This window comes from Podarcis erhardii, assembly GCF_964252035.2.
Source record: "Podarcis erhardii genome assembly, chromosome: 9".
Classification (NCBI taxonomy): domain Eukaryota; kingdom Metazoa; phylum Chordata; class Lepidosauria; order Squamata; family Lacertidae; genus Podarcis; species Podarcis erhardii.
Genome location: NC_138512.1, coordinates 19,639,178 through 19,665,292, shown reverse-complemented (window position 1 = coordinate 19,665,292; position 26,115 = coordinate 19,639,178). Strand labels below are relative to the sequence as shown.

Sequence of the window (26,115 nt, the reverse complement as noted above, 5' to 3'; positions counted from 1 at the left end):
TTTTGCCAAAATTGCAAAGAAAAAAGAGAAAAGGTTTTAAAGCTATTTTAAAGGAAAATAAGCAAAAACGGCACTGCCAACATGATTGCCATTCGTCTGGAACTTTGCGTGGACAGGCGGAGTCCCCAGATCCCGAGCGGTCCCCCCCATCATGTGGAATAACGACTCGAGACAACGTGCTATGGGATTAAATTGGCCACAACTTTATTAAATTTCAAATGTGGGTAGACCTTGGCTCAGGCATTGGGCGTTCTCCCTCCCCAGTCCCCAGCCGGGGACCTAGGGAGCTACAGGGTTATCCAGTGTGGGGGGGGGATGGGCCGGGTCTGGAGAACATATGTTCAAGCAGAGATAGCCGTCCCCGTTACGCCGCCGCCACAGGGAAGAGCAATGACGACCTTTCAGCGTACGGTCAAAGCCTCCCTTCAGAAACCCCTTTCACGGGGAACCCTGGTATCGCCACTGCAAAGAGGAAGATGGACTAAAGGATTCTGCCCAAGGCCTGATACCGCCAAAGTTGTGACGTTTTGCTACGGGAAAGGCGAAACCTGCCAATGCAGGGAAATTCCTTTCCGGCCCTTTAACAGCGAACTTATCGTAGCAGCGCCCGCATACCTGTGAAGAAAAGTTAACCTGCAAAACCTATGAAGAAAAGTTAACCTGCAAAATAAGGCATTAACTGAGGGTGGGTAGGGTGGGAGAAGCTCTGGAGCCAAGTGAGGATTCCCAGGTAAGATCCTCCCTCTATTGTGTGGGCAGATAATCCCTCCCTCTACCTGGCCTGGTCTCCTTGGCAACGCTTCCCCCAGGTGGGATTGGACAACTGACTGAGGTAGGCGGGGACCTCCAGGTATCCCACCTGAGGGAAGGCAAAGCCAAGCCTATGCTGATGGGGCCGCTCCAGATCTAGGGCTGCGCGCGTCCACGCAAAGGGCGCCCCCCGTTTTAAGCGGGGAGCGGTCATTCCGGACATTTCCCCCATTTTCGCCTGGCATTACTTCCAGCTGCAGTATTCCGGGTATGTCTGGGAAATTCTGGGTGTATGACAACCCTAACTTAAAGCAACATGATGCTGCTTTAAATGGTTACAGCTTCCATCGAAGAATTCTGGGAGCCGGTCTAAATAATATATACGCTTTTGGAAAGGCCTTGCTTCCAGCCATCTTGAAAATGGGTGCAACTTGAGTTTGACTTTGAACTTGAAAATATAACATGTGTGTTCTGAAGGCATGAACCAACTGTCAAGCTTTTCTCTTTTCTTTGGCAAAAAATCTCCAAAAAAGAAGTTTTTAAAATTATTTTTTAGGGAAATGGCCAAAAAATTCAATGCTTCTGATATGGGCTGCAGTGTGCCCAAATTTTAACCGATTTTAACAAAATCTGCCGGGATGTCATTTTTGACGGATGAATCCCTGCTATGTCTGGGAAATGACAGACGTATGGCAGCCATGCACACTTTCTCAAGCTCACAAACTGGCAGTTGCTGCACTCCAGGCTCCCTTCGCCCCTCATAATAAACATAGATGAAGACTGTAAATGTGCAGTGTTCCCTTGCTTTCAGGTTCCTTGCTATAAAAGCAACTATATGTATATCTGTAGTGGAGAGGGTCTGAGGCTTGGACTTAGGCTAGTGAGTTACCTGGGAATGGGTGGGCTGAAGCCGCAGAGGACTGGGACATTTGCAGGGAAACCAAAATGCTTGTTTGAAAAGCTATTGTACTCCCAACCTTACTGTACGCTTGTGAAACATGGTGGAACGCTCTGTCACAAGAGACAGGGGCCCTGCAGGACTTGACATCTTTCTGCAGGGCCTGCAAGACAGAGCTGTTCCGCCAGGCCTTTGGTCAGGGCGCAGCCTGACTCCCTCCTTTGGCAATCTTTACAAAACTTTAGTTTATGGTTGTCATCAATTTTGATTTTAATTATTTTTTATAATGTTTTTATAATGTTGCACTACTTTAGTGTTGTTAGCTGCCCTGAGCCCAGCTTCGGCTGGGGAGGGCAGGATATAAATAAAATTTATTATTATTATTATTATTATTATTATTATTATTATTATTATTATTATTATCACTTATAAATGCCATCTCCAACTCCTCAAAAGACCCCATCAACGGTGTCTCCAAAAAATGTTACACATCACTTGGGAAGACAGGAGTACTAATGCCAGGGTACTGGAAGAAGCAAAGATCGCCAGTGTCAGAGCATTGATTCTTCAACATTCACTTCGTTGGACTGGTCATGTTGTTTGGATGCCTGATTATCATCTTCCAAAGCAACTACTCTATTCCAAACTTAAAAATTGAAAGTGTAATGCTGGTGGTCAACAAAAGAGGCAAATCTAACAAAATGTAAAGGCAAATCTAACAAAATGTAGCATAAACACCGACAATTGGGAAACACTGGCATGTGAACGCTCCAATTGGAGCACAGCCTTTAGCAAAGGTGTCGTGGGCTTTGAAGACGCTCAGACTCAGGACAAAAGGGAGAAATGAGCTAAGTGGAAGGCACACTTGGCAAACCCTCACAGTGATCAACTCCTGCCCAGAAACCTATGTCCCCACTGTGGAAGGACGTGTGGATCCAGAACTGGCCTCCACTGTCACTTACGGACTCACTGTGGCAGACCAACACGGCTACCTATCTGTAACTGTTAAAACCGTGTTCATGGAAGACAATCTTACTCGGCTAGGATTGATCGCCAAAGTAGAGGAAGCTACCTGAAAGTGGGTGTGCTCAGAGCCCTAAGGCAACATGAAGCCCGGACAGTCCAGACTAACCAGTCCTGGCCTTCTGACCTTACGTGGTCAACAGAGCAGGAACGCCTACCTGCAGCATTTCCAGGCTTTCCTCTGGCTCGAGAACATAGGCTCCAGTTTGGGATTTGGGCATGTCTATCTCTGGCCTGCCTCTGGCATTGAGCTGAGATCTGCATGTTCATTTGCTGTGATTTCCTATCTGCTTTTCGGCTTGCCATGTTTCATTCCTGTTCTTCACTGTTCTAACGCCAATCTCTGTGTACTCGACAATTGCAATTAATTTACGAGGGAATTATTCTCTCTCTCTCTCTCTCTCTCTCTCTCTCTCTCTCTTTCTAAGCCTTATTTTCAAGTCTTGCACAATTCCCGGATTTAGAAAGGTCTGTTCGTTTTGGTAACTGCTGGGGAGTACCTTGTCCGCTCAAATGCTTTCACTGTGTTAGTGCCAGTTCCTGCTCTCATCCTTCTGTAATTGTTAACTTGAATGGAATGCAAAAACTCTGGTTTGGGGCTAGTAGAACTTTAACTTTTGGTAGATGGCGAAAAGCAGGAATGGAGGAAGGTAGACTTTTCCTGCTTGAAAGGTAAGTCCGTATGTATGTTTATATCCATTCATGTTGCATGGGACAGTTTTGTGGTTCTCTGCTTTTCCTCTTTTTCCTTCCCTTATGTTCAATGTGCTATGTATCATCTGCTCTTCTTCTTCTTCTTCTTCTTCTTTTAAAAAACGCAGCTGTCAATGAGATGTCTCTGTTTCGTTCCAAAGATTTATTTTGAAATCGAATACTGTTCCTTTCCTAACTGTTCCTTGTCGGGTTTTTTCCAGTTAAACACGCCTAGGCTTGAGTACAGATTAGAAGTTAACAATAAGGGGAAAGGTTGTTGCGATTTATGCCCCACAATTACACGCGAATAGTCTTGACTGATATATCTATGGAGGGTTTTTTTCCTCCCCCCTGCCCCCCGTAAGGCAGATAAAGTTGCAGTGGCCAGGGAGAGACACACACTGGGATTAAATCTCGAATCTGCTGCCCTTGCTGCTTCTGTGGTTACCTGAATACTACATGTAAGTGCTTTGTTACCATTGAACCCTGTTCCCAGTGCTGTTTGCATGGAGGGTGGAACTGAAGGTTGTTTAGTGTCTTGTAAAACATTTACCAAAAGCAGTCAGCCATAGATTTGAAGGGCATTCCATTGCCAGAGAGAGAGAGAGCGAAGTTGCATGAAAGAGGGCGAACGCCAGGTACTTGCCAGGTACAGTTTCATATTTTTCATCTTCTCCTTATCCAAGAGGCTTTCGGCAGAGGGGCACCGTTTGTGATGACGTGGAATGAAAACGAAACGGGTCCCAAATCGTTCTGTTAAATAGCACCCACGTAGAATTCATTTCCATACGTGACTTGTGGGAGTTGAACGTTCAGCGACTGTTTGTGGATGGATTTGGGTGGTTTTGCACTAAACAAAAAACAAAAAACCCACCCCAATGTTCATTACGAAATGGTTTCAATGTGACTCAGCAGCAGGCAAATCACCCATGAGTTCAGGGTTTGCAACATTAACAATGTGCAATTCAGTGATTTGCAACTTGGATGTTAGAGGCTGATTTTCTGTGCAAGGTTCTGCTCAGTGTTTTCTTTGTAAAACAGATATTAGAAACAAGGCTAGCTTACTCTTCATTGTGGCTTTCCCCTCGAACAGTGACATGTGTGTTAACATGTTCTAGCATAAACATGGATAGTTTCGGATTTAGAAAAAGTGTTAAAAATGGAGGATTTTACTGGCAGTTAGAAGCTACACAGTATACAATTAGAGGTTAATTATATAGGGATCCCCAATCTCGCTTGCACGCAAAACTTCACGTTTTGTGAATATCTTGAGAAGGTCACCTACCAACTTTTTGCACATGGGGAATGCAAAGTGTATGGTTTGTTGGCAAATGGGCTATTCTGTACACTGCAAAATGTAACAATGCAAAAAGAGGCTTGCTTTTCTGTGCGCTGCTGTTTCGTGGCGTAAAAGTGTCAGAGTTTTGTGTCGCCTAGAAAAACCAATTGTGCCAAAGCAACGGATACTTTTTGAATTGTGGCCGCGTTTACCTGTTGAGCCTATGTGCTCTCCAATTTACGCTAAATGGATAGTGGCGGAATACAACAGTTCCTAAACAACATTAATATGAATATGAATTAAATTATCTTGAGCCACTCGCCATTGCTATTTGTGTATAAAGGACACAACACATTTCAACCATTCTTTTGAGGGTAGCGGTTCTCTTCCTAATCGCTGTATCCTAAAGACTAAAGAGCAGCATGACTGTAATTCAATGACTCTGTACCTGAATCGTTGTTGTTTTTTTAAGAAACGCTTTACCAAAAAGAGCAGTCTCCAATTTGCAGCTTTTGTAAACGGGCCTACCTGTAGTAGTGCTTTATCTTTCCTCATTTGCTAGGACAACTATGTGGTGGGCTTCATTTGTCTTATACACTTCGCAATACAGTACGTAGTTGTTTGTGTGCCTAAATGGTCAGTTCTCATGTTCTCGGTGGGCAGAAGACAGATCAGGATTTACTGGAAGATGTCTGGAAAATTTGCAAGTGATCTGCAACGGCAGAAGGGCTTTTCCCAACTAAATAAGGCTGCTGAAAAGGAGAAAAGAAAAGAACAGAACAGTATGCTGTCTTTTGTGGGAAAAGACCGAAAGCTCAGTTCTGGTACCAGCCAAAAACAAATTCTTTGGCTCCGAACATGCTCAGAAGCACACTTTAATCATTTAATTCTGACTGTATGTATTTTACACCTGGCTGTGGTTGATCAGTCTAGGGTTTCTAGTAAAAAAACAAAGAAGTTCTAACAAGCCTACCACTTGCTACCCCTGTGCTAAGTTTTATAGCTTCTCTTGGGTCACAAGGGCCTCAATTTGAAGCTAAAAGAGAGGTGACAATGTTATCTATTGTCATGTGATGACATTTTTCTTTTACAAAAACTGATCACCATAAGAATTGGCAGATTAAGAGAGATGGAACACAGTGCATGTTTACTTGGAAGTAAATCCCAGTGTGGCTTATGCCCAAATCATGGTATGTAGGATTGGCAGCCTCAGACTTTAATGCTACTGTTATAGAAAAATAGGAGCGCCTACATACTCACACGTAAGTCCCATTTTCTTCCAAGTATACTCTTCTCTTGCCCTCTTGCATGTTCCCCAAGAGGCTAATTTAGTCCTTGACTAGGCTTTCTTGAACTTGCTCCCAAATGAAATGGCCCCATATAGGCTGGATGGAGAGACAGATGAGGGGAATCCCAGCCCTGGAAGTAGTCACAAAAGCAAGAATCCATATGTCATGTGTAGAGTGTTGGACGAGGACCAGGAAAACACGAGTTCTACTCAGGCCATTAAGTTCAGTGGGTGACCTTGGTTGGGGGACCAGGCACCCTCTCACAGCCCGACCCAATTCCAGGGACTTTTGTGAGGGGGAAAATGTTGGTGGGGTGGAACATTTGAGTTCCTTGGAGAAAAAGCACAATTAACACAGTAGCAATCGGAATAAAATGGGGAAACTGAGCTTTCCATTTTATTTTATTTTCCATTCTGCATTTGTTGACAGAGGTATTTACGTTCCAAAATGTCCATCTTTAATCATTTAATCCTCAAGCACTGTCTCAAATTTCAGGAGCACTTGCTCTGAAATACAGTGGTACCTCGGGTTACATACGCTTCAGGCTATAGACTCCGCTACCCAGAAATAGTGATTCAGGTTAAGAACTTTGCTTCAGGATGAGAACAGAAATCGTGCTCCGGCAGCACGGCAGCAGCGGGAGGCACCATTAGCTAAAGTGGTGCTTGAGGTTAAGAACAGTTTCGTGGGGGGGGGGGAATGGACATCTCCCCTGACTCTCTGTGTTGCAAGGGAAACTGAATTGGGAAAATGGCCTTAGCAACTTGCTTAGATTGAGTGGGGGATAAGCTAAGGATACAAGTGAGGTGGATTTTATCCCATGTTTAGTCATCATCTGCATCCTTGTTTACCAAGTTCCAGTCAGTTACACCTGAGCAAATACAGTAAAGGTAAAGTGTTGGAACACAAGTCTCAGAGAGAAAATTAAGAGCAGAAACTTCTGTTGGAATGGGAATGCTGAGGTGGCAAGAACGTCGGGTCTTCTGTATTTATTTTCAGGGCTCAGATCTTTTTATAAACTAATTTTTAATGGGCATTTTGCATGGTGCCCTGATTATGTGCAAACACACACAAATGCAGCTGGAGTATTGGAAAGCCAAAAACATTTTAAAAATAAATAGAACCGTTATTTTAAAATGATATAGAAACAATACAGAGTGAGGGCATGGGTAGTACACACTAAGGAGCTCCAGTGCCTTCCTTTCCCCCAGTTTGTAGGGGGATTTTTGTGGTCTTCATGGTCTTGGAATTTGCAGACCTGCCAAGATAGGTGGCTAGCTCCCAAATACAGTGGTACCTTGGTTCTCAAATGCCTTGGTACTCAAACAACCTGGAACCCAAGCACTGCAAACCTGGAAGTAAGCGTTCCAGTTTGTGAACTTTTTTTGGAAGCTGAACATGCTCCATTTTGAGTGTTACGCTTCCGTTTTGAGTGCGACACTTCTGTTTTGAGTGCCACGCTTCCGATTTTAGTGCCACACTTCCGTTTTGAGTGTTACGCTTCCGATTTGAGTGCTACACTTTCATTTGGAGTGTTATGCCGATGTCTGTCTGTTTTTGCTATTTATTTTGCATTCTTGTTTTTGCGGCTCTTTTTGTGTGTGGCTGTGTGGAACCCAGTTCAGCTACTGACTTATTGATTGATTGATTGATTGATTGATTGAGTGACTGCAGTTCATTGTTTATTTCTTTCATTTTATGGATCAATGGTCTCATTTGATAGTAAAATTCATGTTAAATTGCTGGTTTTTTTAAAAGTCTGGAATGGATTAATCCATTTTGCATTACTTTCTATGGGAAAGGGCGCCTTGGTTTTGGAACACTTTGGTTTTTAGAATAGACGTTCGGAACGGATTAAGTTTGAGAACCAAGGTACCACTGTACTCCCCATTGAGAGATGCCCTTCCCTGGGGACTGTGGCTGCACAGGAATTATAATTTCCGATTTCATGGAAGCCTATGGACCTGTCATTTGTGTTGCAGATGCCCAAAGCCATCTCTGGACTTGGGCCACCAGAAGCACCTTGTGTATTTGGTTGTCTTGACATATCCTGTTGAGATCCCCCCCCCTTTTTTTTTTTTGCAGAGCAATAAGCAATTTGGGAGGACAGCAAGCTGTTATTGTCTTCCTTCCAGAAGCTACTTTGTCCATAACTTCCCCTTTCAAGAAAGGGACTGCTCGTAACTAGGCAGACTTGTTGGTACAGTGTTTCTGGGGTTGCCAGTTGGAGAGATGGATATTGGGCATGCAGCGGACTCGCTTCTCGCAGAGAAAACTCCTGTGTGTGTTCTTGCCTAGACGTCTTTCATGGCTTTCTGCAAAGCTGCAAGGAGCCTTAAAATAAAATCCCTGACCTTCAGGAGTTAGTTGGTTTTCTGGTCTGTTGGGCAAAAAAATGCTCTCAGCACACATAACCATTGTCTGCTCAGCATAGCAGAGACAAATGCAGGAGGAGGGGAGTCCTGCAATGTGTAGTGCAAAAAGTTTGAACTTTGTACAGATTACCCTGATGCAAGATTGAAATACACCAGAAAAAAGTTTAAAAATGTATGCAATATGTTGAACAATATCAAAATATGCTTACAACAGTGCTGACAGTATTAGTAGATCTATAAATGGCTATAAATTGCCACCCATAACAAAGACAAATGCATACAGTGGTACCTCGGGTTACATACGCTTCAGGTTACATATGCTTCAGGTTACAGACTCCACTAACCCAGAAATAGTATCTCAGGTTAAGAACTTTGCTTCAGGATGAGAACAGAAATCGTGCTCCAGCGGCACGGCAGCAGCTGGAGGCCCCATTAGCTAAAGTGGTGCTTCAGGTTAAGAACAGTTTCAGATTAAGAACAGACCTCTGGAACGAATTAAGTACTTAACCCAAGGTACCACTGTATTTGCAGTGCTAATCTTCCATCTACCTAGTTAATGACTGCCTCCCCCCCCCCCATTTACTCCTTCTTCTCCTGGAGCTACTATTTAAATGCCATGGAGTAGAACCAATTAATCTCCAATTAAACACCAAAAAGAATAAAAACAAAAGCTAAAGAATTATGTTGTAATTACAAACTCATCAGAACGACCTCTATAAGGCAGCCAATGTATCCATGGCTGGAATCCGCATATCAGGATTTCTGTTTTCAAAAACCACAAGCAAAAGCCATTCTTAAGTAACAGAAAACACTGGATGGGATTTATCTAAGTTTTACTCAGGCTAGACATGCTGGAATTAATGAACATGAGTAAGACTGCCTGCGCCTTGCTGTTTAGTCTAGTTCCAGGCTTTTGAATGCATGTGCACATGATGTTAAAGGACGTGGGCGGGGGCGGTGCTGTGGTCTAAACCACTGAGTCTCTTGGGCTTGCCGATCGGAAGGTCGACGGTTCGAATCCACACAATGGTGGTGAGCTCGCTTTGCTCTGTCCCAGCTCCTGCCAACCTAACAGTTCAAAAGTACACCAGTGCAAGTAGATAAATAGGTACCGCTGTGGCGGGAAGGTAAATGGCGTTTCCATGAGGTCTGGTTTCCGTCACGGTGTCCCATTGCACCAGAATAGGTTTAGTCATGCTGGCCACATGACCCAGAAAGCTGTCAAATGGTGCTGGGGCTTCCGTTCCCTTCCCTGTGTGCCCCAAATATCTGTTCCAAGGGGGTTCCCTGGAGGAGACCGGAGGGAAAAAAGAACTGCTGTGTACTCAGAAGTTCATTGTGTCGGTGGAGCTGCGACATTGGATACTGTTCAGGTTTTGACACTGCTTCAAGGTCTCGTGAAAGCCCATGAGGAGTCTGACAAGTGCTCTTTCACGTGGGGATGGGAAGACACCTTAACGTCCAGTCCGTCCCAGTTCTGCATTGGGCAAGGGACTAACTTGGTTCCTCATCGTCTTTTCTGTGTGAATCTGAAAGCACTGAAAAGCTTATTTCTGAGTAAACATGCCAAATGTTGACGCTGCACAATTTCACGCTCGCTACATGCGTTAGGAAGGAGTCAGAATCCTTGGGGGGAGAATTTCACTTCCTGAAAAATACATGTGAAAAATATGTAGAGCAGTATCCGTTCCGAGCTAGTTTAATGAGCTGTATGAGAACAAGCAGGGGAAACAAAATGCTTGTGTGACATACTGTGATATGTGCATTACATATAACCCTGTGATCTTGTTTTATCATGTTGGTTTGCTGCCCATAAAGTTCATTAGATGGAGTACATTTCTGGTCCCCACAGTATACTGGAAGGAAAAAATACACATATAATTTTAAGCCAGAGTGCATATTAAACTATTACCCTTGGGGAGGGGGTTGTTTATTACTATGCAGTTCTGTTGAACCAAGGGCTTAATGGTTTTCAGGATGAAGTTTCAAGCCCCATGCGATCAAGTACTTAGAATCAGACTTTTAAATGGGAGATACGGTTGTGCATATCTTCCATAAGAACTAGAAACTTAGCTTCTCTCCCCCTTTTAAGTGAAGACAGGAAATCTCAGGATTCTTTTCAAATTGCCTAGCAATAGTCTGCAACCTTTCTTTATCTGGGTCCGCCTTTAACTGAAACAAGAATTAAGGTCCCGTTTCTTCATTCTTTTCACCATGTATCTTTCTGATGGTGCTGCTGTTGTGACCCATAGCTTGATCTCAACCCATCCCTCAACCCACCAGTTGAAGATCAGTGGCCTAATTTTTCAGTAACAGGAAATGCTGTCTTATGTTCTACTTTATGGTCAAGTTTGAGAATGGAGATGAGGTTCCCAGCTTGCCATCAGAAAGGTTTATTGCTTGCAATAAATTGACTGACATACAATCATCTACCCAGCAATTGACTTAAGCCCACATTCTGCTGGTAGCCATAGATATAGTTGACCAAGCACTTTAGATGGAGTTTCTCATATGCTTATGTTAAAAGAGTCACATGGGCTTAGAATGGCATCTGTTATGTAGAACATTTTAAAAGCATATAAGCGATCAGTATTAGAGCCTTCATATGCTTAGTGTGTCTATGTTTATTAGGATGTTATCTCAAGTGTAAAATAATGTTGACATTCAATGTTGGTGGTCTACTTCTAAGATTATGATTATTATTAATATACTTTCAAGCCAAATCAGTACAATCCAGTAATAAGATGCACTGCATATTCTAGCATACCACTGATGCTTTCAGTTTTCTTTTCCAATATCTTGCATCAGGTTTTCTTGCTTCTCAGATATTATTGAACAGGATTACCCACATGTTTCTCTTCTCGATGAAGCAGGTAGTTAGTGTTTCACTTCAAAGTCTTCAGGCTATCAGCCGTTTCATAAATGGCATCACACCTAAAGTGGGAATACAACACACATTTCCAAACACAAAGTGCTCAACAGAGAGGCCAAATTGAGTGCAACTCTCTGTTAACTGAGTGCTTGATGGCAGATTCAGATTTCCTTGACACATGTGAAGTGGCTTTGTCATTCATCCTGGGTCAATTATACTGTGCAATTGAAGTTTCACAGCCAAACAATAGGAGTTTGTTGCTCTTTTTGTTTTACCGTTACAATATTATTCTGACAGCGACAAAATAGCGAAGGATGAAAAGAAGTTCGTTTCCTTAGCTGATCAGTTCTGAGGCCAACTTTGAAAAATCTCTCTTGCTTGATTCTGGCTTACTTGAATACTTGCAGGAGTTGGAGCGTACCAACCAAGAACCTTAGTACCATAGCTGTCAACCTTCCCCTTTTTTGTGGGAAATTCCCTTATTCCAGCGCCGTTTCCCACTGCTATCCTGGATTGTTAGATATCCCATAGACTGTCCCCGGGACAGGTGAGGCTGCTGATCCCTTATTTTCAAATCTGAAAGTTGACAGCTATGCTGGGTACCTGGGGACAAAGGGAGTACCCACTGCATTGTAGCACTGACCTAAGGGCATTTACTCCTGACCTGAGTGCTTCACCCCTATGGTTAATGCCAGGGGTCAGCAACCTTTTTCAGCAGGGGGCCGATCCACTGCCCCTCAGACCATGTGGTGGGCCGGACTATTTTTTTTGGGGGGGGAATAAACGAATTCCTATGCCCCACAAATAACCCAGAGATGCATTTTAAATAAAAGCACACATTCTACTCATGTAAAAACACGCTGATTCCCAGACCGTCCGTGGGCCGGATTTAGAAGGCGATTGGGCCACATTCAGCCCACGGGCCTTAGGTTGCCTACCCCTGGTTAATGCCATTTCACTTCACTGAGAAGCTACATGCTGCCCTGGGATTCTGGTCAAAGTTAATTTATGCAGGAGAACACTGTCAGGGCTCGGATGGATCTGCAGGGAGTTTTGAAGTGGTAATCTGAGAGATCTCAAATGGAGGGTCCAGTCTCTGCATCAGCACCCACTTATGTACAGAATAAGGAATTGCAAGGAGACCACCTTCCTTACAGCAATAGGCCAGTCCACCCGACCAGAGAAGAATAGCAGATCAAGTTGATGGATTATGCCGAAATGGCTAAAATGCCCGGAAGAATCAGAAACCAGGAAGACCAAAATTTTAATAAGGAATGGGGAAATTTTACAATTTATCTTAAAAACCATTGTAAACAGCTAAAATTGTTAGTAGGATTGAAATAACACTTGTAGTCTAATGGTGAATTTTGGATACAATGGAGAGGTAAAAGATGTGGATATGGAGTATCATAAAATGCTTATTTTCCTGATTTCTAATTCTTCCGGTCATTTTAGCCATTTTGGCATAAACCATCCACTTGATCTGCCATTCTCACTTCAGTATTTTCTGCTTCCGTTAGAGCCAATTCCTCTTAGATTTACACTGATCCTGCAGCACAGCACAAGAAACAGACTAGCAAACTTGTGAAGTAACCTCTTGCTAAAAAGTCTGACTGCATTTGGCAAAGGCTCCCATCACTTCCTTAGCCATCCGTTTTTATACGGGTTAAGCCAGGGGTAAATTGGAGAAGTGAAAGACGCCATGTTTGCACTTCTCAGGCCCTGGAGACGACAATATGGCACTACAATTAGCAGGCATGCAATTTATTGCGCTGTTCGAAATCCGCCCTTCCCAGTGCCTGCAAGCAGGAGGGAGAGGGGGAAAGAGAGTTTACAAACTGGGCGAGTCTCCCAGAAGCAGGGCACAGGTTTTCCATGGGCAGGGCTGGAGCTTTATCGGAAGATAGAGCAAGGGAGGGGAAGGTGGAGTACAGGTCTGGGCTCTCAGTGCTGTACATATGACTTAGCAAACAGGCTGCTGGAGACGATGTCAGGGCCTCCAAGAAGGAGGATGTTAAGTTGTGGGTGAACATATCCGACGACACGGCGATTCTTCAAACAGCTCTTGTTTATTCACAGGCCAGAACAGAACTGAAATGAAGGGTTCAGTCAGCCTACTTATATAGAGCTCCAGTACAATGTAACTGTAACAATTTTCTAAAACTATCCAATCCCTGAACGTCACTTTCAACCACTTATTTGCATAACTATCTACAATATCCCCCTGCTGGCCCAGGGTGAGAACTTTAGTACATAACAGAGGAAGAAGAAGAAGATGACAGTACAGTGGTACCTTGATTCTCAAACGCCTTAGTACTCAAACAACTTGGAACCCAAGCACTGCAAACCCGGAAGTAAGTGCTCTGGTTTGCGAACTTTTTTTGGAAGCAGAACATGCTCCGTTTTGAGTGTTACGCTTCCAATTTGAGTGCCACACTTCCGTTTTGAGTGTTATGCTGACAATTTAAGTGTTACGCTTCCGATTTGAGTGCCACACTTCCTTAGCTGCCAGGGATGATGGGAGTTGTAGTCCATCAACAGCCAGGGACCCGAGTTTGAGAAATACAGCCTTAGAGGTTGGAAGCTTTTTATCCAGATTCCTGTGTTTCCATAAATCATACTTACTCCACCTAGAGTTTCTGAGTTCCAAGATTTCTTATGCTGCCATTAACTCTTTATAGATGGCCTTCTTACTAGTTTGTGGATAGCAAAGTAGTCAGAGAAGCATGAACAAATTTTAGAAAGTGTCATCCCTGTGCTCCAGGCTGATAATAGTGCTATTATTATTAATATTATTATTAAAATTATTTTATTTTGACAAAATAATAATCAAAAATAAAAATAAGAAGTCCCCCAAAATTTCAACACCTCTTGTGATGGTTTGAGCCCTTTCCGTTTTAACAGTACAAATTCTACAAACACCCTGCATATCTCCTCAAAATCATTTCTCCTGCACATTCCCTCTCTTACCTTGATGGCACATGTTAATTCATCGTTAATAGCTACATCCCACAACTCTACCATTCTTCCATTTTATATTCTCCTTACCCCTTCCACTTCCTAGCTATAAAAATTCGTGCAGCTGTCAATATATTTGTGAGCAAGTCCTTCATAGCCTGTGAACCTTCTACCCCATTGTAAATTGATAATAATGCTACCTCTGGACTTTCAGTCAGCTTTAACCCAGTGATTTCTGTTATCTCCATAAACACCCTTTGCCCCACAAAATGTACATATTTACACCCCCACCACATGTAAACATAATTCCCTGTTTCCTGGCATCCCCTGCAACATAACACCGAATATTCCTTGTTTATCTGATTTAATCTGGCTGGTGTATTTAATACCAGAAACATTGTTAAAGAACTGGTTTAACTACCAAACTGAGAGGAAGAAACCTGTTCAGCCTTTGGGGATGGACTTCTTTGCATATAAGAGAACAGTGGTACCTCAGGTTAAGTACTTAATTCGTTCCGGAGGTCTGTTCTTAACCTGAAACTGTTCTTAACTTAAAGCACCACTTTAGCTAATGGGGCCTCCAGCTGCCGCTGCGCCGCCGGAGCACAATTTCTGTTCTCATCCTGAAGCAAAGTTCTTAACCCGAGGTAATATTTCTGGGTTAGCAGAGTCTGAAACCTGAAGCGTATGTAACCTGAAGTGTATGTAACCTGAGGTACCACTGAATTTCCTTGGGATTGGTTCACCCTTGCTATTCAATGAGATTTCATTGGTGTATGAAATCTGAGCCTGGCAGTAGAAAGAGCATTTAGGTGGCTGTAGCCATTCTGCAATCACTGGGGTTCTCCAGGTGTCCAATTTGCTGAGCTCTCATCCTGATTAACTTACCCAAAGCTTGCACAGAGTTTTGATTATATCCAGCCTTCTTCTGACTTGTTTGCAGGGCAGTTACATGACAACCAAGCATCCACCCTGATTCACTTGCTGGGTGTTTACATGTATTCCTCTTATTCATTCATCTCACACTTTTCCATGTCACTTTCCTAACTGCAGAGAGTCATTTGTTTGCTTGTTTTAAGGAAATGGGTGGTGGGCTCTTGTGGGCCGCAGAACTTTATCCACAAGGTAGAAAAAGGTTAAGATGCATTGTGCATTTAAATCCCTGCCATGAGATACTGACAGTCTGCAAGTGTCTGCTGTTAGAGGGCAATAGGCAAGGGCCGGAGTCCTGGCCCTCACTGGCTTGTCTGCCCTGAGCAGAAGAACGGTAGCTGGAGGAGGCAAGGCTGCAAAGGCTGTTGCTGTGCCATTGCACAGACACTACTCTGCCCCTAAATGGATTCCCTTTGCTTACAGATTAGCAGGCACACTGTATCCTACAGATATTTGTCTACAGCTTTTGCTACTGCTTGCTATGAGATGGCGGTGACATAACTGGAACAGCCAGGTGTGTGTTTTGAGTATACCTGCATATATGTCCATTGTTATATACTGAAGTTCTCAACCTGGGACAGCAGGGGTATACTGTAGATAGTTTTCACTCAGGTCCACATATGCAAATAAGGGATTGAAAGTGACGTTCAGTGATTGGATAGTTATAGAAAGTGGTTACTGTTGCATTATAGTGAAGCTCTATATAAGCAGGCTGGCTGAACCCTTCAGTTTAGTTCTGTTCTGGCCTGTGAATAAACAAGAGCTGTTTGAAGAATTGCTGTGTCGTCTGATATGTTCACCCAGAACTTAACATCCATGTTACAGTGCAGTTTGTTTTCTGCAGGGTTCTACCTGATTTATTTATTTATTTATTATAATATTTTTTATTAGTTTTCAATTACAATCCAATAATAGCCTCATTATAACAATACAAATTTATAATACAATTACTAATACCAATTGTTCAAATACGAATTATATAATTTAGGTGCCCCCCCCATGTGCTGCAATTGATGGGTTGATTATTTTCTTTATTTCGTTCCAAAATCTTACTAATTTCAATCACATTCCGGTCATAATAATAATCCCTTGTACAACAACTGCCATATTAATAACTTCTATTCGTGTTGACACATTAAATGTTTTATAGAACTACAAGTGAGGAACTCAAACTATATCCTTCTTCTTCCTGTGTGTGGCAATTATTCTGTCCGTGGTGTTTCTTCCTGTCCTTGTAAGATGTTGTGTCTATCTTTTTTCGTTTGTTGCTGTTGTCCAATATGCCTTGGGCAGAGCTGATAGGGTTCTTCCTGATTTGGATCTTCTTCTTCTTCTTCTTCTTCTTCTTCTTCTTCTTCTTCTTCTTCTTCTTCGTCCTTAAGATTATGCATTCATCACACTAATGAGAGCAGAAGGAGCCACAGATCATTGTGGTGCTTTTAACTAAAATAAAGTTCTTTCCATTGTGAAAAGCAGGACAGCGGGATAGCTCTGCTGGTAATGGCAGGAAAGCCTTCATCTCAGGGTTGTGGGTTTGAACCCCACGTTGTGCAAAAAAAGAGAGATTCCTGCATTTTAGAGGGTTGTGCTAGATGACCCTTGGGGTCCTTTCCACACAGTTCTATGATTGTCTAAAAATTGAGAAAATCTAAAGCAATTAACACGTCTTCCGTCACAGCATACAGATTAATGTCAGAGTTTCTGTATCCTGACCCTCCAAGATACCTGGGGGGTGGGGGACGACTTGTTTTTACAATCATAGAGTGGGGAGGAGCCTAGCCCCCAGCTTGATATAAAAATATATATCTTCAATGCATTGTTATCAAGTCACTTACAAACTGCCTTTTTTTGACATTTGTTCTGGTATCTTCCCTGTTATCAAAGTTAGACTGAGCAGTCTGCAGTTTCCCAGATGCCCCTTTTTGAAGGACACTGAAATATACCATTGGCCACTCCTTCCCTCCAGGGATTCTCAAAGATGATAGCCAGAGGTCCTTAGAGTAGATGAGCACATTCCTTTCGCTCCCTGGTATGTGATGGATCTGCTTTGAAAACTTCAACTTCTTTAATGTTGATTGGGATCTCCTAACCAAGTCCTTGCAGGACCAGGCTTCCGGCTCCCCATACCCTAACCCTGGGGTCAGCAAACTTTTTCAGCAGGGGGCCTGTCCACTGTCCCTCAGACCTTGGGGGGGGGACACTATATTTTGAAGGGGAAAAAATGAATGAATTCCTATGCCCCACGAATAACCCAGAGATGCATTTTAAATAAAAGGACACATTCTATTCATGTAAAAACATGCTGATTCCCGGACCATCTGTGAGCCGGATTTCAAAGGCGATTGGGCTGGATCTGGTCCCTGGGCCTTAGTTTGCCTACCCATGCCCTAACCCATATAAATAAGAGACCAATAGGACTGGTTTTGGGTCAGAACAGCCCACAACTTTATTGAATACAGTTGAAAGAGGTTTGGCTTGGGCATGGGGCAATCAAAATACTTCCGGCCCACCAACTGGAAGTGACGCGTGGTCAATCCAGGCGGGGGTTCCTTAGACTTAAATCAAATCGGGTGACCCCCGCAGGTACTGCTGTTTGGGGGAGTGCCTTCGGCCTTGGCCTCCGTCTGGGCACGCAGATATGGCCATTCCCCCCCCCCCCGATCCCTTTAACAGGATACCCCAGCATTTGGAGGGGCAAGTGGAGACTACAACCATGCAAAACAAAGGATTGCCCCAACTCCCAACCCAGTTGTGACGATTGCTATGAGGTAGGCAAAAAGCACCGGCTGGGTGCCAATTAGCCCAGTGGGCAAATTCCCTACCTGGCACCTTAAAAGATGGTGACCCCCGTAGCCACAACAAAGTCATTGACTATCAGCTTTAACCAAGGGTGCATGAGCATGGAAAGGAGCAAACAGGTAATGCCCGAGGTGTGGGCTGCTTAAATGGGCAAGGGGTGGATGTGAGGAAAACCTACCTGCTCTGTCAGCTCCGCCCCCTGGCACAGCCCGAGTCCCCAACCTGCATCCCCATTTGCCAAAGCCGGGTGCAGGCTAGGATCCAGTCCTGATAGGCGGAAGGGCTTAAGCCCCCGCCACCTATCAGAAAGGGCACCACTGTTCTAGTTCCCTCGTTGGGGCCCCGGTGAAGCCTCTGCCATCCCACACCACCACCACACCAAGAGGGGTGAGCGGACTTGTTGCGAATCCTCCGCACTCCTCGCCTTATGTGAGGTTGCATGCAGTTCACCTTTGGGAAGAAGGCAGGAGCAAAAGGGGAGGTGAATAATTCCATTTTCTCTTTGTCACTTGTTAAGATTTCAGCACCCTTAGTCGGCACTGGGCATACCAGAATTCCCTTCCTCTTGCTTCCAATGTACAGTGGTACCTCGGGTTACTTACAGACGCTTCAGGTTACAGACGCTTCAGGTTACAGACTCCACTAACCCAGAAATAGTACCTCGGGTTAAGAACTTTGCTTCAGGATGAGCACTGGGTGCAGTGAAGGGGAAAAGCTCCACCAGTTGAATTCCTGTTTTTGGTTTTTTTTTAACCCAGCCAATTGGATAAAAGTTGGGCTGTGCTAAGACCGCAGTTTATTCCATTTTTCTGACGTTTCCTTACCTGATACGGTTTCACATAGTATAAAAGTCACTTCTGGAAATTTATTAGTTTTTTTAGTGTGTTTTTTCGGGGGGGGGGGTTCCACTTTAAACCTTTACACTCAGAAAATTGTGGGAATTTTGCAGTGTTATTTTTTATTCTTATTCTTATCATTATTATTTATTGAGTTTATATACTGCCCTATACCCTAAACCACAGAGCCTAGGACTTGCCGATCAGAAGGTCGGCGGTTTGAATCCCTGCGACGGGGTGAGCTCCCGTTGCTTGGTCCCTGCTCCTGCCAACCTAGCAGTTCGAAAGCACGTCAAAGTGCAAGTAGATAAATAGGTGCCGCTCTGGTGGGAAGGTAAATGGCGTTTCCGTGCGCTGCTCTGGTTCGCCAGAAGCAGCTTAGTCATGCTGGCCACATGACCCGGAAGCTGTACACTGGCTCCCTCGGGCAATAAAGCGAGATGAGCGCTGCAACCCCAGAGTCGGCCACGACTGGACCTAATGGTCAGGGGTCCCTTTACCTTTATACTGCCCTATACCCGGAGGTCTTAGGGCGGTTCACAGAAACAGGTTTTCACGATCGTGCCACTGCCACTCACACAATGAAATTTGGGGTAGTACCCTGACACACAGTTCTTTCCTGCTATTTAAAATTTGACACAACATTGCATTATATTGATCGGAACGCCTCAGGTTCATAACAATGCAGGTAATGGAGTGCAAAAGGAGCATTAGAAATCGGGACAAAAGTGCTAGGAAAGCTAACAAAAACCCCACGTCTGAATGCAACTTTAGTCAAGAGCAGTAGGACCTTTGGGGAAAAGGGACCACACAATTCTGATCTTACGGAAAGCTAAAGATGAGAGCACTCAGTATGGACCTTGGATTTCAGGAAATATGATTTTGATAAGGTTAGAAAATTGCAGACAGATTTCATGGCTAGATATAGCAATGGCAAAGGGCGCTTGAGCTAAGTGAGAGTTTGCGAAAGAAAGGCGCAATTGCAGGCAATGCTAAAGGGAATGAAAAAGGAAAGACGTCTTTTAAAGTCTATGTTGCGGCACAACAGGCGTGATCACCGATGAACTGACAAAGGAAGGGCAGGTGACTGAGTAGCAGGTGTAAGGAAAGCTAAAGTTCAGAATGAGCAGAGACTGGTGAGGGATACCAAAAGCAACAAAAGGGTCTTTTGGGGTACAGTGGTACCTCGGGTTAAGTACTTAATTAGTTCCGGAGGTCCGTACTTAACCTGAAACTGTTCTTAACCTGAAGCACCACTTTAGCTCATGGGGCCTCCTGCTGCTGCCGCACCGCCGGAGCACGATTTCTGTTCTCATCCTGAAGCAAAGTTCTTAACCTGAAGCACTATTTCCGGGTTAGCAGAGTCTGTAACCTGAAGCCTCTGTAACCTGAAGCGTATGTAACCCAAGGTACCACTGTATAAGCTAAACAAGCTATAGTTTAGGGCCCCACTCTCTTGGGCCCCCCCCCCAAAAATATAAAGGAAAAAAAACCCTGGATGTACATTTCCAAAATATAAGATAAAAAACAAATAAAACCTACCTACAGCAACAGTGTTTTGTGTTGTGTAGGTCCATAAATTACCATATAGCATATATTCAACACAAAAACAGTAACAATTTGTTGTTGACAAAGGACAGCTGGACATATAAAGGGCCCCATTGCCTTCAGTAGCTTAGGGCCTCATCAAACCTAAATCCGGCCCTGACTGCACCCCTATGTGGGAGAAACTTGCACTTGCTGATTTTCTGCCGGTCATGTAGCTATTGAAAAGGCACAGAAGCCCTGCTGGAATTGTGGCTCCTGCAACATGAACACTGGAGTAGTTGGTGGGTGGGAAAGTTAAAGGGAAGAGTGCTCGAGTTGCATGTTTCAGGCCTATAAATCAATTTAACTCCCCTCTTTTTGATGCATTCTCTCCGTCTCTCTCCACGATGTCAGCTAAAGTTTAAGCAAGAGCTGACCTTAAAGGTCCTGAGAAGATTAGCAAGAGGTTCCCTTCCTCCCAGACCGATGTTTAGTTCCCCTGGTTTAGTAATGGATTTGTCAGCTGATTAGTCAGCTGACGAGCTGCAGAAATGAGAACGTGACCTTGTAAATATCTAATATTTCATCCTGATCTCATTAGGTGGCTCTTCCAGCTCACTCCTTCCTCAGAATATAGATTGTGTTTATGCCTATTAAAAACGGAATATGTTTCTACATAAGTAGTGCAAGGCACAAAACTGGGCAAACGTTGGGCACCTTGTTACCTAAGAAAAGATGATGAAACATTTGTTAAAATCTGTGTATTTTTTAAAGAGTGTGTTTGTTGTCTTTTCATTAATTTGTGCATGTGAATGATGGCACAGCTGAGAGAGGGAGAAAGATACTGCAAACGTTTATTCATTCTAGCTGTAGGACTTAAATGGCTTCTCTTCTTTCATTATACCTACATGTGTTCTCACTGGGAGGAGCAGTTTTTAGTGGATACACATCTCTAAACGACAACAAGATAAGCAACTGGGGGCACAGACGCAACCACAACCATCAGCCAACCATGCAAGAAAACGTCAACGTTTGGCTGGCGCTGTTTATTAATAAGATCCAAAGGGCAGTTTTGTGTAGCAAAATGCTGCAGGCTATAGGATAACTTGATAAAAAAAAGCATGATAAATACATGGTAGGTTTACCGTAAATACAGTATATTTTCTCAGCCAATATGTTTCGTTAACACACAAGAAGGGCTCTCCATTTTAATGCAAATACTTACCTAAATAACAAACAATGCATTGATATTTTGGGGAGCAGGAAAGCTGCTAAAGCGCACTTTCCTGAACCAAAAAGTAAGTTTCCTCCATCTTCCATACTTGCCCTGCATGTGATATTGAGCCTATGGCAGTATGGCGAAGAGGACCCAACGACATGCACATATCGTCCCAACTTTTTTAGATTAAAAAAATTGGATGCATGTCTTCTGAGACGTTCTCCCGGGTGGGTCACATGACCCACACTGAGATCTAAAGGTAAAGGGACCCCTGACCATTAGGTCCAGTCGTGGCCGACTCTGGAGTTGCGGCACTTTTGGCGTTTGCCCTCCTAGGTGACATCATGCTAGGTCATAATGAAAGGATTAAATGAGTGTGAAGTGATTGGCCAGTGGGAACCCAAGGGGAGGAGTTAGAGTTAGAGGTAGAGTTAGAGTTGTCGAGGGTCAGCTGGGAGTTTCAGAAGGAAGAGGGAGGATAAATCTGTGGGTTGGTCGAGTTTTGATGTGAGAGAGTGAGAGAAACTGATAGGAGGAGTCAGATAGACAGTTGGGATAATCAGTTAGCAGTTATTAGGAAGGTATAGGCCGGTATAGAAACTAAGGATAAGAAACTGACAAGAAAAATTAACGGAAACCATAAACTTGTTCATGCTTATAAAATTTGTTTTAATGTTAAGAACTGTCTAGACTCAGTGTGTACACGAGAGAAACGGGTTGGTGGCAGTGGGAATGTGATCATAGTGGTGGCACAGAGATCAATAGACCGTCAAACGTCTGGAGACCCTGTGTGATCGCCACAGCGCTCATCTCGCTTTATTGGCCAAGGGAGCTGGCATACAGCTTCTGGGTGATGTGGCCAGCATGACTAAGCCGCTTCTGGCGAACCAGAGCAGCGCACGGAAACGCCGTTTACCTTCCCACCGGAGCGGTACCTATTTATCTACTTGCACTTTGACGTGCTTTCAAATGGCTAGGTTGGCAGGAGCTGGGACTGAGCAACGGGAGCTCACCCCGTTGCGGGGATTCAAATCGCCGACCTTCTGATCAACAAGTCTTAGGCTCAGTGGTTTAACCCACAGCGCCACCCGTGTCCCAACACTGAGATCTACCCCCTCAAAGCACATTTTGGGGGCGTGATCTTGCATGGTGTCCCAAAACCCGTGTTTCTGGGTGCTGCGCAAGATCGTGGCACTGGGGGGGGGCAACACCTTTTCGGGGAGAGATTGCAGCATGCAAGCACACGAGATAGCATCGCCCAAAATGGCCAGGGCAATCTCACATTAAAAAAAAAAAATGGGATGTCCTGTTTTTCCCAGGACCCTTGGTGGGTATGTGTGTACCTTTGCCCTGAAACACAGTATTTTTCTTTCACAAATAGGCAGCAGGAGGGCCTTGGAGGACCTTCACAGGGGTTGTAGGGGGGCCTTTAACACTATACCTCCTATTGCAGTCTTAGTCTGGACTGAGGGCTCCATAGCTGCTATTTGCAGGGCGGGGAAGCTCCCATTAAAGGAACAAAAGGAGTAGGTAATGTACAAACTAGACAGCATACCTAACAGAGTCAGTGCAGTGTACTGTCTCCTTCCCAAGGTACTGAGATCACATCTTACCAAAAGAAGCGCTTCCCTGCTAACCTTATCAACGGTGAACCCTGCTGCTGCTGTGGAAGATTTTAATAAGGACCCTGGGAATTCCCGGGTGTCTAAGAAGGTTATATACATAGGCCACTACTACGGCCCGTGTTTTGTTAGCCCAAAAAATGGAAAGCGAGCAAGGTCCCAACCAAAGAAGAATGGCAGCTTAAGTTGTCAGAATATGCACAACTCGCAGCCTTAACATGTAGAATAAGAAAACAAGAAGAACATACATTTAAAGAAGATTGGAAAACGTTTATTGAATATATGGGAAATAACTGTGTACAGCTGAAAATGTAGGCAGCATTAAGATAAATTCAACAGTGTAAATATGTTTTGATGGATGCAATAATAGTTTTTGTAAAATATGCAGGGATTTATGATATGGAAGGAGAAGAAAGGAAGTCATTGATATCTTGAGGATATAAAAGGAGTATTTTAAATTGTAAAACAAAAAAGAATAATGTGTATATATATATATATATATATATATATATATATATATATATATATTAATAAGGACCCTTTTACCTCTAAGATAGTAGCAGCATGTGGTTCAAAAGCTCTACTTCAGACCACAGCAGAAATGAAATAATGTTTGCATTGCATTGACCTCCCACAAAATATGTGTTTTGTGCTGTCCCCGGTTCCCTGCAATGCTACCTTGCATTCTCATTTCCACCTGGCATATCAAAAGAGGCTGCTGTTTTCTTTGGCCCATGAAGTCTTAGGATGGCTCAGTGATCCTCTGAGTAGTTTTGAAGACGACAAGCCTCATTTGATTTCTAAGAGAACGGTCAAGAAGCAGGTGTTGTCCCACAGCACCAGTCTTCATCTGGTTGCCCTTATAATGAGCTAACTCTAAATGTTTTCCCCCAGATGTGAATTATTAACATTGTGGAATAAGTCCCCATTTTTGCTTCTGTACTCTGGTTCTTTACTCTATATAACTTAAAGAGAAAGAAGAGCTGAACCCCCCTCAAGCCTAAGGACATGATTCTCAAATACTTGAATCCAAACAGCATTTTAGAAACCTCTAGGCCAGGGGTGGGAATCTGTTGCCTTTCAGATAGGATGTCCCTATTTTAATCGGAGAGGTGCTGGAGGGTATGACATTGTTAGGGACTTTCCAACTCTCTTCTGCACCAGCCAACATTACCAATGCTCAGAGATTATTGGAGTTGCTGTCCCAAACATCAAGGGCGCCTTAAAGGCCCGTATAGTTAAAGCTATGGTTTTTCAGTAGTGATGTATAGAAGTGAGCTGGACCATAAAGAAGGCTGATTGCCGAAGAATTGATGCTTTTGAATTATGATGCTGGAGGAGACTCTTGAGAGTCCGATGGACTGCAAGAAGATCAAACCTATCCATTCTTAAGGAAATCAGCCCTGAGTGCTCACTGGAAGGACAGATCCTGAAGCTGAGGCTCCAATACTTTGGCCACCTCATGAGAAGAGAAGACTCCCTGGAAAAGACCCTGATGTTGGGAAAGATGGAGGGCACAAGGAGAAGGGGACAACAGAGGACGAGATAGTTGGACAATGTTCTCAAAGCTACCAACATGAGTTTGACCAAACTGCGGAAGGTAGTGGAAGATAGGAGTGCCTGGCGTGCTCTGGTCCATGGGGTCATGAAGAGTCGGACACGACTAAACGACTAAAGAACAATAGAGTCTATACAGAGTTATAGGAGTAAACAGTCAGAGCCCTATGTATCCTGAAACAGCAAGTGTACTCAGTGTTTTCAGTTACAATTTTGGAATCAGAAGTATGTATTCTGCATTAACGAATAAAAATAAATAGCACTGATACTGGAGAAACCATGAAATACCTAATAAAAATAAAAACAACAACCCAATAGCCCCTCCCAAAAAACACATTTTAAAAGGGCATAGGATGTAAATTCATAAGTACACGAAAGAGTTCTTTGGAATCCAGTTTTCACTAACAAGCATTTCCTTAAAATGCATGAAAGACTCTTAACATGTTCCTTGAAGATTTCAAAAAGTGGCTATTGTATGAACTTAACCTTCATCAGTCGAAAGTACTTGTACATTTCCACAAGATTTTTGGAAGATGTGCTTTATGCTCTCTCCTGTTAAAATTGAAACACTCCAACTTCTCCTTACTTTCAGTCCTGCCTCTCTCAAAATTCATTTTTTGGGGGTAAAATGTTGTGATTGCTCCAATGGCAGTGTTGCCATTGAAGCTAGCCCATTGACAGACCCCCTGCTTGGCACAATATTTTGCCCAGTTCGGGACTCGAACCCATAACCACTTTTCTTGTACCGATAAAGCACAGGCCTGAGCAGTTTTTCCCTTGCCCTTCTCCTTTCCCAGGGAAAACCCACTCTAGGCTGCTAAACCAGAGCACATGTCAATCTGGACAAAACCCAGATTCCCTTTTGCTCTGATTGATTGCTAAAGAGTGTTCCCCCCCCCCCCCGAGGAAAGCAGCAGGAAAAGAGAAAGTGTGGATGAGCCCAAAGTCACGCTGCATTCGGTAGGATTTGTTTTTGAAAATAAGATAAATACCTTAGCTTCATAATAAGATAATACAAACCGGGGTTCAGAATTAGCAGGATGCCAGGCACATTTTGCACCTAACGATTCTCCATTAGCGAATGCTTCAAAAAGTCTGGGTGCCATTTTTTTTGCACCTGGTTGACGCTAAAAGATTGCTGAAATGTGTGTGCTTTGAAGCTGGAAGTATATGTTAAGGACAGACAATATGTGAAGGGGTTTAACAATAAAGAGCAGAGTGTTTTGAATACTGAAGTTTGGTACCAGTACAGTGGTACCTCTGGTTAAGTACTTAATTTCTTCCGGAGGTCCGTTCTTAACCTGAAACTGTTCTTAACCTGAAGCACCATTTAGCTAATGGGGCCTCCTCCTGCTGCTGCTGCACCGCCGGAGCACGATTTCTGTTCTCATCCTGAAGCAAAGTTCTTAACCTAAAGCACTATTTCTGGGTTTGCGGAGTCTGCAACCTGAAGCATATGTAACCTGAAGCGTATGTAACCTGAGG

At 43.7% G+C, this 26,115-nt stretch overlaps 1 protein-coding gene across 7 annotated transcripts in view; it reads left to right on the top strand.

Annotated features, from left to right (window-relative positions):
* The window catches only part of RBM47 (RNA binding motif protein 47), an 87,422-nt gene that overhangs the window by 38,403 nt on the left and 22,904 nt on the right, over window positions 1–26,115 (top strand). The window contains exon 1 of one of the 7 annotated variants that reach the window (XM_081875809.1): window positions 3,146–3,343. The exons of 4 other annotated variants lie outside the window; for them this stretch is intronic. The gene's annotated coding sequence lies outside the window, so the exon portion shown is untranslated. Of the gene's footprint in view, window positions 1–3,145; window positions 3,344–3,582; window positions 3,826–3,861; window positions 4,014–26,115 lie in introns of those variants that run through there. 2 more of the 7 variants (XM_081875812.1, XM_081875811.1) reach the window with 2 other exon arrangements.